This window comes from Vicia villosa, linkage group LG5, assembly GCF_029867415.1.
Source record: "Vicia villosa cultivar HV-30 ecotype Madison, WI linkage group LG5, Vvil1.0, whole genome shotgun sequence".
Classification (NCBI taxonomy): domain Eukaryota; kingdom Viridiplantae; phylum Streptophyta; class Magnoliopsida; order Fabales; family Fabaceae; genus Vicia; species Vicia villosa.
The window spans coordinates 23,515,849-23,527,003 of NC_081184.1; the positions used below are offsets into that span (position 1 = coordinate 23,515,849).

Below are 11,155 nucleotides of genomic sequence, written 5' to 3' on the forward strand. Positions count from 1 at the left end.
TTATTCTTTCCAAAGACAACAATAAGGTGTTGTTGTCGATGATAAACTTCACCGCCAGTTAAAGGTTTAAGAGCGATTTTATACCTCTACTTTTTGTTAAAAGTCTTCAGCAATCTACGATAATGATGATTGAGGTTTTGAAATTTATGATGTCTAAGGTAAACGACCTTTTTTCCAAACTCAAGCTGGTGAAAACCAGTATTAGATTCACATATAGGACACATTTTATGTCCTTTGACACTGTATCCAACCAAATTACCATATGCAGAAAAGTCGTTGATTGTGCAAAATAATATTGCACACATCTTAAACTTTTCACCATAATATGCATTATCAACACCAAAGCCTTTCTCCCACAAAAGTCTTAAATCTTCAATTAATGAACTTAGATAAACACCTATGTCGCTTCCAGATTGTCTTGGTCCAGAAATAATCAGTCTTAATAGCATATACTTGCGCTTCATGCTCAACCAAAGAGATAAGTTATAAATCGTCATAAGATTCTATCCGGACTGACACCTTATACATTACATCTAGACTGTATCATTTGAGCTACACATTCTCTTGAAACTTAGATGCAACTAACATGTATTGACTATTGTTTTTAATTTCACAACAACACGACAATGATCCTCAACATCTCCATCTCTTTGGAAAATATACTCTCAAACTTTAGTTCACCACAACGAAATCAAAAACTTGTCCAAACACAGTTTATGAAATTCAATTAACAAATTCAATTTTTATTCGGTTTTGCAAAAAAAAAAACCATGGTTTATATAAACAATACACATAAACATTAATAAAGAAAAACACACTGATTTTAAATCGTAATCCATTCTGTTCAACCAAAATGTGTCCTTATATGAACAACATGGTTTGGGGTCATGAGATTAAAAATGAAAGTTTTGACGATGTTATTCTCACAAACACTTGCTCATGATATCAAGAGATGGGGGATGATTATTGATGAGTTGTTGTGAAACAGACAAACATATTTATTTTGGTGTTTACCACTTTTTATAAGAGGTTTCCCTCTCCTTGCAAGAATCTTATTTAAGCTTAAACTTTTATATGCAAAACTTGGAAAAAATGCATTGACAACAGTTATGTGTGTTTGAAGAAATTTTTGTTAGAGTTTTATAAAGGGGATGAAGAAGAAGTTAAGCGAAGAAGGGGATGCACTTTATTTTATTAAAAAATATTTATTTTTAATTTAAGTAAAGAAGATTTATTTAAAATTGATTTCATTTTTAAAATAAAAAAATTTATTAAATTTTAATCACGTGGCATTATTAAAAAGATGTCAACTCATATGTTTCAGACTTTGATGTGAAGTGGGACCCCCAAAATAATATAACATATGATATGGAATCAAAAAAACTAGTTTTTTTTTACACGAGGATTAAAATGTTATAAAAATTAATATATGGGGATCAAAACTGCATTTAAGCTAATAATTTTTTAAAAAATAACTTTAAATAAAAATTTAGTTTAAATAATTATTCTTAAAATGTTATTTTAGATATTATATTTTTTTATATAATTTTTTTCATATCAAAATTTAAAAAAAATCACTTAAATTTGAATCTATTTCAAATAAATTTTCATAACAACCATTTTTGAGACACATCTATTTGAAAAAAAATTGTGATTTTGACTATATTTTAATATTCAATAATATATACTTGTATTATAGAATATTAAATTGGTCTTTCAATTTATAATATAAATTTTTAAAAAAATATAATATTTTAAAAAGAGTTAAAAGGTAGTGCACTGACAGTGTAAAACTATTTTACACAGTCATCCAATAGGGAGTCATGAATGTGCCATGTCATTAAAGTTTTTTTTAAATAAAATAATGTTTTAATTAGATGCATGGTGGTGATTGGTTGACAGTGTAAAAATATTTTACACTGTCAGTGCATAACCCCGTTTCTCTTTTTAAAATGTTTTTATATAATCTATTTTTAAAAATTAATAAAAAAAACTCTTTTTTAAACTTAAAATAAACAGATCCTAATTTATTAATTTATTTTGATTCAATTGATGATACTTAAGCCTCTCACTATCACTAAAGACATCATTTCCCCATAGTATCATAGATATGACCAAGAAATATTTCAAATATAACCGATAATACTCATAAAATTGAACAATAAAAATATTAGTTACTTTTATGGTTCATATTTAAAAATATTCAAAAAAAAGTGCCCCCCTAACTCTAGGGCTTTAATTTAGGAATTTATGTTAGTCAAAAGATAGGAAATTTGCGCACTAAGTAATCCTATATATATTATTTGCTTATAAATATCAATTCACAAATTATATTATATTGATTGCATATGATTAGAAATTTCACTCTCTCTTCTTGTTTTATGCTCTGAAAATCGTCCCTATTCTCATTACTAAAAGTTCCAAATAATACTCTTTTCTACTGAGACTAGTAACTAACCCGTGCGTTTGCACGGGTTCTGGTACGGAACGCGCATTTGTTTTAAGTCCCCACTTGATAATATAATATATTTATTATATAAAAATTAGTAAAACAAAAAAATTGATAGTATAAGTAAAAAAACAGTTAGGTTGGATATTTTTTAAAAGTAAATATCGAATAAAAGAAATCACTGTCCCAAAGAGAATACTTGCATACCAGATATTATGGGAGAGTTGTAAATATACTTTAGTATATATATATATATATATATATATATATTGAAGTATTTAAAATAAATATAACTTGTGATAACAATGTGATGGTTACCTAACAAATTAGTAAAATGATTAAGTAAGTGGTTAAAAAAATATCTAAAACAATAAGAAGCGGTTATATCAGAAAGAGTTTGTATTTAATTTAAAATCGAGAAATATTTAATATAAAATAAAAAACATATATACTTTAAAGTGGAAAATAAAAAATAAAAAATTATAGACATTGATATAATTACATAAAAAATACAAATGTCAAAAAAAAATTAATATCCAAAATTTATAATCAGTTGAATATCAATAGAAAAAATCCAAAATTTATCAATAACTTCGTGCTCCCGTTAATATTTAATATTTTGAATATTAACGGGATACCCGTGCGTTCGCACGGGTACCCGTCGTGTACGCGCATTGTGGTTAATAGAGGATTATAACCCATAAAATAAATGGATTATTTATTGAAAGGTCCATATAACCGAAGTCCCATAAAAACAGGAAGAAACATGCGTTCATTTTGTTTTGCTGTGCATTTTCTGTTTGTTGGTGAGTAATAGAGGGAGGTGTTCAACACTATCATGGTCAATTTTCCAAACATTATGTTCCCGTTAATATTTAATAGTTTGCTCAATAACTTCATGTTCCCATTAATATATAATATTTTGAACAGCAACTTCATGTTTTCGTTAATATTCAATATTTTGATATGTAATTTCATGTTTTCGTTATTATTCAATATTTTGATCAGTAAATTAATATTCCCGTTAATATTATTATTTTGGTCAGTAACTTCATGTTTTTGTTAATATTCAATGTTAATATTGAATATTTTAATTAGTAACTTCGTGTTTTCACTAATATTAATATTATGATAATTAATTTCATGTTCTCGTTATTAGTAAACTTATATTTCTTTTATTATTCAATATTTTAATCAGTAACTTCGTGTTCCCGTTAATATTCAATACTTTGATTAGTAAATTAATATTCCCGTTAATATTCAATATTTTGATCACTAATTCCATATTCCGTTAATATTAATTGATTAAAATTAATTTACAAATCAAATATTTCATATATAAAAATATTTAAATCAATCATATAATTATTCCTATATATAAATAATTTTGTTTTGGAATTACCTATAAAATTTTTAATTCAATAGTAAATTTATTCTTGTTATTATTCAATATTTAATTAAATGTGTTAATATCAGTATCATATACGCGTACTATATAAGTGCCGGTGTGTATCCGTACTATATTATTTCGTATTTAGATAGAATTGACTTGTTAAAGTTTTAATTTTAATATTTTAATTATTTTATATTATATATAAATAAATATACAATAAAACTAATAACTTATATTTTATTTAAAATCTAAATTCTACTATGGAGATTGAATAATAAATGGAGAAGGAAATAATTGAATTCAAATGTATATACCTCTTTGAAGTGAAGGATTAAATATTTGTATTAACCATATTACATACAAAAGCAACAGGAATACAGGAATGGGCTAAAGAACATTCACCGACTAACCGACATACTATATATACTCGGTCCAAAAAATTTTGAAATTATGATATGATCAAAATTTGTTTTTATTATAGATTGTCATAAAAATTATTAAATTCACATAAAAGTTTAAAGTTGACAAATAAAAATAATATATTAAATCATTAGAATATTTAAATTAGTGCAACATTTTTTTTTAAGGATGAGTCAAGTGTAAAACTTTGTTGCTCACATTGAGTATTGAGTTCATTCATAATTTTATAAACTTTCTTGATCAGTGTGTATGTGTCGTGTTCCGATATTCGTATCGGAGTCCGTGGTTCATGAGTTCTATATCAGAACTTTCTGGTTTAGGTTGGGTTGCATAGCTAATGCAAAATGTTTATCCTTACATTTACGCCACTGATTTTAGTTGTCTGCAAACTCTCTTTTGAATACCACATACTACTATAAGTATATTCAATCATTCAATGATTCTCATAAGCAATGAAAACTACACGATATATAACAATAACAATATTTAGATTTTTATGACTATTCCATCATCCAAGGCAATCAATATATAACAATCAAATTACAACAGAATTATAAAATCAAATATGCAAGAAAACAAATCTAAAACAACGAAAGGGATCTGCCTCTTGTCATCTTACAATCATCTTCCATCATCTAAGGCAATCAATACATGATCTATTAAGTTGTCATATCCATAATATCTTTGTTTGCTGCTATCACCAAGTTCATAAATTCCAGTATCAGTGCTATTGGCAGCTCCAGAAGAAGCTTGCTTTCATTTTCTGCAATCATAATGTTGACAGCTTTTTAGCACATACAACAGATAAAGTCATTAAGAAAAGAAAGATAATTAAACTGATAATAATATATTTTAGGAAAATTAAAATATAATTAAACTGATACACATATATTATATTTCAAAGCAATTAAGAATAATAAAAAATTCAGTACTAAAAAGCAAACAGAACATCAACATGGTGTTTCAGTTTCTCAACCGGTGGAAATTAGGATAACCTTAGTTACTTCCGGTGGCCACTGAACATCAACTATTTCTATAAAAGTCTCAAAGTTCACCATTATCGAATACTTCGAAACACCTTCCCTGTCCACCACTATAAGTAAAGGATGAACCATACAAACAGCCTTCATGAACGCATACACAAACCCAAGCTCATCAAGAGTTGGACTTCTAAACTGAAGATCACCAGCAACCGTGCACCGAGCAACATCAATAACAGGAAACCGATAACTCTCCGACGTTTCAAGCGACAATGACTTGATCATCTTACATTCAAAGGAAACATCAAACATTCCACCTCATAAGTAACCCTCAGAACCTCAACATTCAGAACACTGACAATCTCTCTAGCTGCAGTCATTTTCTTAGCATCGTTCTCTAATCTATACATGTAAAAACCAATATCCCCTCCATCACCTCTAATGAATTGAACACACAGAAAAGGCTATTTCTTAGCATGCCAATCTGAATCCTTTCTAGCCCGAACCCCAAAATAATGCACCAGACGAAATTGTTTCCACGGCTCAGTTCTATACAAAGCTGCAGAAGCTTTGTATATAGATCTGATGAAATTGCGAGCAATGCCATCCACTTTCATCAAATATGTCCCAGATCCAGGACCAAGTCCAGGTCCACACCCAAACCGTTCCTGATATCTATCAAACAAACCCTTCAAATGCAAATCCATTCTCTCCGAATTAACAAATTTCAAAATCCACCAAATCACTTCACTGAAACCAAATCTATGATCATACACTTGAAATTATAAGAAAACTAATCTCAGTATCACCAAATCTAATAAACCATAACTATATTTCACTTAAACAAACCAAACCAACATCATATTCAGTATCCATAAGAAATCAAAGCAAAATCATTAAGATCAATTCACGTTCAATTCTTGCAACAAACAAAACCTAGAAGGAAATACAATCAATTATTTCTAAATCATGAAAAAAATGAAAATGTTAAGATGAGAGTAAAATGTGATTCATTACAGGTTCTAGTCAATCAAATAAAGGAAACAACAGACTCATCTACTTAATTCTTGTTAATGGTGCAAGAAATGATTAACTCTATAGGTATATGCATAACCCATCATCATAGATCTTCAGAAAGAAACAAAATAACAGCAAAAGTCAAAGCAGTTTTGTTATTAATAATCAATTGTGCAATTTCTTTGCCGCCACCAAAGCATAAAAAAACTAAATTTCTTCAAAAGATAACTTACCCCATTGTCATTTGAGTCGATAAAAAATATCAACAATTTGGAATCCGAACACTCCAATTCATTCATGCAATCATTGCCGCCAGTGTAGTCCTCGTCGTCGTCAGCAGCCGGAATTGCATGATCCTCGAACGGGAGAGGTTGTTCCCCCATGAGTAGAAATCCTAATTTTGAAGAGTGAAAGGTATATCAAAGTCCAAAATGAAATTCAAAAGAATAGAATATATGTAAACTCCTCACCATGAGTAAAATCTGATACAAGCAACTTTTTTCTTCCCACGGTGACACTACCACCGCCTCCCTACTTTATCTTGCTGGTGCATGCTATGATTTGAAGTCTGAGACTGTTGATTTGAAAGAGTATGCTGTTGAAGTTGCTGCTGTTGTGCACTGATGCTCCACTGTTGTTGATGCTGTTGCTGTAGCAGAGCCAGTTTCAACTACATATACAAAAATAAAAAAACTTTCAGAAGAAAGTTAATAACGAAACCTAATTTGAAAATGTCTTACATAAACCTTTTCGAATCGGACCACCACCACACTCGTCGTCGGAAACCCATTTCCACCACCACCACACTAATCGTCGGTAACCCGTTGATGCCGCTACAGATCTGAATGTCAAAACATAAAAACCGATACAAATCAGAAATACATACAAAACCACAGACACAATAATGTCTAACTACTCAACAAACAAACCGATACAAATCGAAGAAATTTCATAAACAAAAAGTGACAGATCTGCAAATCCTAAGCCATGAAAGTGTCAGATCTGGAAACCCTAAGACATGAAAGTGCTCGAAACTATTGTAAATACGGTGGCTGCAGGAAGGTGAGATATTGAGAAGATGTGATATTGAGAAGATGAGATTTGGAGTTTGTAGAAGTAGAAGTTCAGAGAGCACCACATGAAAAGAGGTGAAAGAGAGAGGTGGTAGAAAGTGAAGAACCGTAACCTGTAGCATAGAAAGAGTAGGTAGCAAAGGATTGCAAAGAGGCAAGCCACGTGGCTCACTATCTAAGCAAATGGGCAGTTTGGTCCTTTCCAGAACATCAAACTTTCTTATATTATAGATAACAAACATTGAAATAAAAAAGATGGGACAAACTATTTCTCCAACTTCTAAATTATTGCGGTTTGTTATTCCTCGTCGTTATGATTCTCCATTGAATTGGGGTTATGAAAAATTGAATAATCAAGATGATAGTTTCGATCTCCAGATTTATCCCGAAGAGCTGCAATTTCCATGTAATTGCACTTCTTTTATTCAAAAATTACAAAAAATTATTTTCTCTTTAATGCGAAACTCGTTTTTTTTTCTATGTGTTTGGTTTTTGCTTCATGTTATTGTTCAATTTTTTTTCACTTTCTTTGATTTTGTGAAACAGTTGAGTTGAACCAGCAGATATCTTGCTATTTGCAGTTGTCTAACAAGTCAGAAAATAATGTGGCTTTCAAGGTTCTCATTATTTTATCTTATTCAATTGTGTTTTTTTTTTCACTAAATTTCTTGTGAGTTTTGTTTTTATTTGTTTATATGAAAATTTTTAATATTATTTTGTTGAATTTTTTTTAAAACTAATAACAATTAAAATTTATTTATTTTAATACATTGATGATAAAAATATTTAAATTTCATTATCCAAAATATTTTTAGTAAAATTTAATTTGAATATTAATTGTAAAATTTTGTTTTTGGGTCTCATAATATTAACCAATGTTGCGTCCTCTAACTCGGAGGAGGGGTGGCCGAACGGTTTTCCAGAAGATAGTGTAGGGGAGGAATCATTTTCTTCATCAGCCAGCGATGATGTTATTGCTGAACCGGATTCTGGCTCTTTCAAGAAAGCAACTGGAAATGTTGGTTTGATCTCCCCTGTTACAGTGGGAAATTGTGAAGGTGGGCAGGATGTGGATGGAGCAATCAACAATTTGGATGAGGAAGAACATGTTGTAGGTGTTTCGATGGATGTAGTTGACCGTGACAAGGGCGTTTTTGATAAAGCCATAGTCTTTGCCTTATCGGGAACTGGTTCGGTGGGTGCTGCTGGGACTGACTTATCAGCCAGCTCCGCTTCTGTGTCGGTGTTGGAGGGGTCGCGGTCTATGCCTGCGATTGCTTTGCGGAAGAAGGAGACAGGAGAGGATACAAGGATTGTTAGTTTGAGTGTTGGTGTGGATGAGGGACATAAGGAAGGGCGTCTGGTTGAAGGTGAGGAGGTGGGGGGAGGCTCTCGGGCAGATTTGCAGGGAGCTGTTGTTACTGCGAATCTGAATATCGCTAAGCGTCGCAAGCCGTTGTCTTTCTTCCTTAAAAGTAAGTCTGGGGCAAATAGAGGCGTGAGGGTGAAAGGAAAGAAAAGAGAGGATATTATGGTGACTGGCAGTGATAAGCAGATAGGGACTGTTTGCAGAAAACAGAGGCATTGTGCTGTTGGTTCTCCTCGTATTCCTGCTGCAGCAGACCCAGCGGGTAGTAAATTTTTGCTTTCCTTGTCTGCTGGTGGTTCGACAGGTGGGAGTGGGATGGACAATGGGGCGGCTGATTCCGACATTGCGCGTTGTAATCAACGGATTCTTTGTAATTTTGGTCAGACATCGGGGGATAAACTGTTGAAGGCCATATCTAATTTAGGTGTGGTTCCGTTTGTTGTTATGGGTGATACTCAAGATAGCATTGAGGAGATAAAAGTTAGTGAAGCGAAATGTTCTCATGGAGGGAAGGCGAAATATATTCCTTTACTATGATTATTGGTACTTTAAATATAAGGGGGGGAGGTAGTTGGATCAAAAGGAAACACATTTGTAGTATTATTCAAAAAGGAAAAGCGGATGTTTTCTTTCTTCAAGAAACCAAGTTAAGTTCTATTTCGGATGTGGTGGCTAGGAGCTTTTGGGGAAACTCGGATGTTGATTTTTCTTTTTCGGAATCCGAGGGAAGGTCGGGAGGTATCCTCACTTTATGGAAAGCTAGTTCCGTTTCGGTTGTTCTTAGTTTTCGAGGAAAGGGCTTCTTGGGTATTAAGGTTAGTTGGAAGAATAAATTCTTTTATTTAGTTAATGTTTATGCGGCTTGTTCTTTGCCTTTGAAGCGCATTATGTGGGAGGAATTGGTGGATTTGAAGCTCAAATTTAACGATGGAGATTGGTTAATTGGAGGGGATTTCAATGCCATTAAAAAAAGTAGTGAAAGAGTTGGTTGTTCTTTGTCCACGCAAAGAACGTAATGGGGTGAGTTTTCAAACTTTATCGATAGGCGTGGTTTGATTGATGTTCCTTGTAAAGGAAAAAAATTTAGTTGGTTTAGTGGGGATGGAAAAACAAAAAGTAGGTTGGACCGGTTTCTCATTGATGGCAACATTATCTCTTCGTGGAGTGTAGCGGGACAACTCATTGGACAAAGGGATGTGTCGGATCATTGTCCGGTGTGGTTGGTTGTTGATAAGGAGGATTGGGGTCCTAAACCGTTCAAGTTTAATAATGAATGGTTTAATAATAAGGAGTTTTTGCATTTCGTGGAGGTTGAATGGAAGGCGATCATAGTTAGAGGGAGAGGAGATTTTGTCCTAAAGGAGAAATTTCGTATCATTAAGGATAAGCTTAGATGGTGGAATATCACGGTGTTTGGTAAGTACGATTTGGAAATAGAGGAAGGGGTTCGAGATTTGAATGAGGCGGACGAAAGCGATGTCTTGGATGTTGATATTCAAACCATTAAAAAAATGCAAGTAGTAGAATTTGGTTGAATCTTCGAATCAAAGAGAATATGCTTATCCAAAAATCAAGGTTAAAGTGGCTTAATGATGGAGATGCTAATAGTAGATATTTTCATAGAGTTATGAAAGAGAGGAGGAGGAGGAACCACATTAGTACTATTTCCACTCCTAGTGGTATCATTTATGAAGTGGAGGAGGTGAAGGAAGAAGTGAGGCGCCACTTTGAATGTAAGTTTAGAGAAGATAATTTTAGTAGACCGGTTTTTGATAATGCGTTGTTTAATGCATTATCTATGGAGGATCGTGCTTCTCTTGAGTTACCTTTTTCCGAGGAAGAAGTCAAAGATGCGGTGTGGAGTTGTGATGGTTCGAAAAGTCCGGGTCCGGATGGTTTTTCTCTTCTTTTTGTGAAGAAGTGTTGGTTATTTTTAAAGGATGATTTCATGAATTGTTTTAGGGCCCTTTTTTCGGGTGGTGCTTTTTCCAAGTCTATTACTTCTTCGTTCTTATCTTTAATTCCGAAATCCTCTAATCCTTTGGGTTTGGAAGACTATAGACCCATTTGCTTGGTTGGGAGTATTTATAAAGTTATTTCTAAGGTTTTGGCCGGTAGGATTAAAAGGGTGTTGCATTCCATAGTTTCTCCTTGTCAAAGTGCTTTCGTTCCGGGTCGTCAATTGCTTGATGGGGTTCTTGTGGCAAATGAATTGTTGGATTTTTCTTTGAAGGAAGGAAAGAGTTGTCTTCTTTTTAAAGTGGATTTTGAGAAGGCCTACGATAAGGTTAGTTGGAATTTTCTTAGATTCATGTTGAAAAGAATGGGTTTTGGGGAGCTATGGATTAAGTGGATGGAAATTTTGATTTTTTCTAGCAAAATGTCGGTCCTCGTTAATGGTAGTCCTTCTAAGGAGTTTATGGTGGAAAGGGGTTTACGGCAAGGGGATCCCTT

The 11,155-nt window shown here is 32.4% G+C and overlaps 1 long non-coding RNA gene and 1 pseudogene across 1 annotated transcript; both read right to left on the reverse strand.

Annotated features, from left to right (window-relative positions):
• Positions 1 to 4,731: 4,731 nt before the first annotated feature.
• LOC131606390 (uncharacterized) lies at positions 4,732 to 6,408 on the reverse strand (annotated as a pseudogene).
• On the reverse strand, positions 4,732 to 6,915 carry LOC131606391 (uncharacterized). The gene is made up of 2 exons (XR_009284830.1): positions 6,493 to 6,915; positions 4,732 to 5,025 (listed from the first exon to the last, which is right to left on the reverse strand). It is a non-coding gene; the product is annotated as an uncharacterized LOC131606391 (long non-coding RNA).
• Positions 6,916 to 11,155: the final 4,240 nt, after the last annotated feature.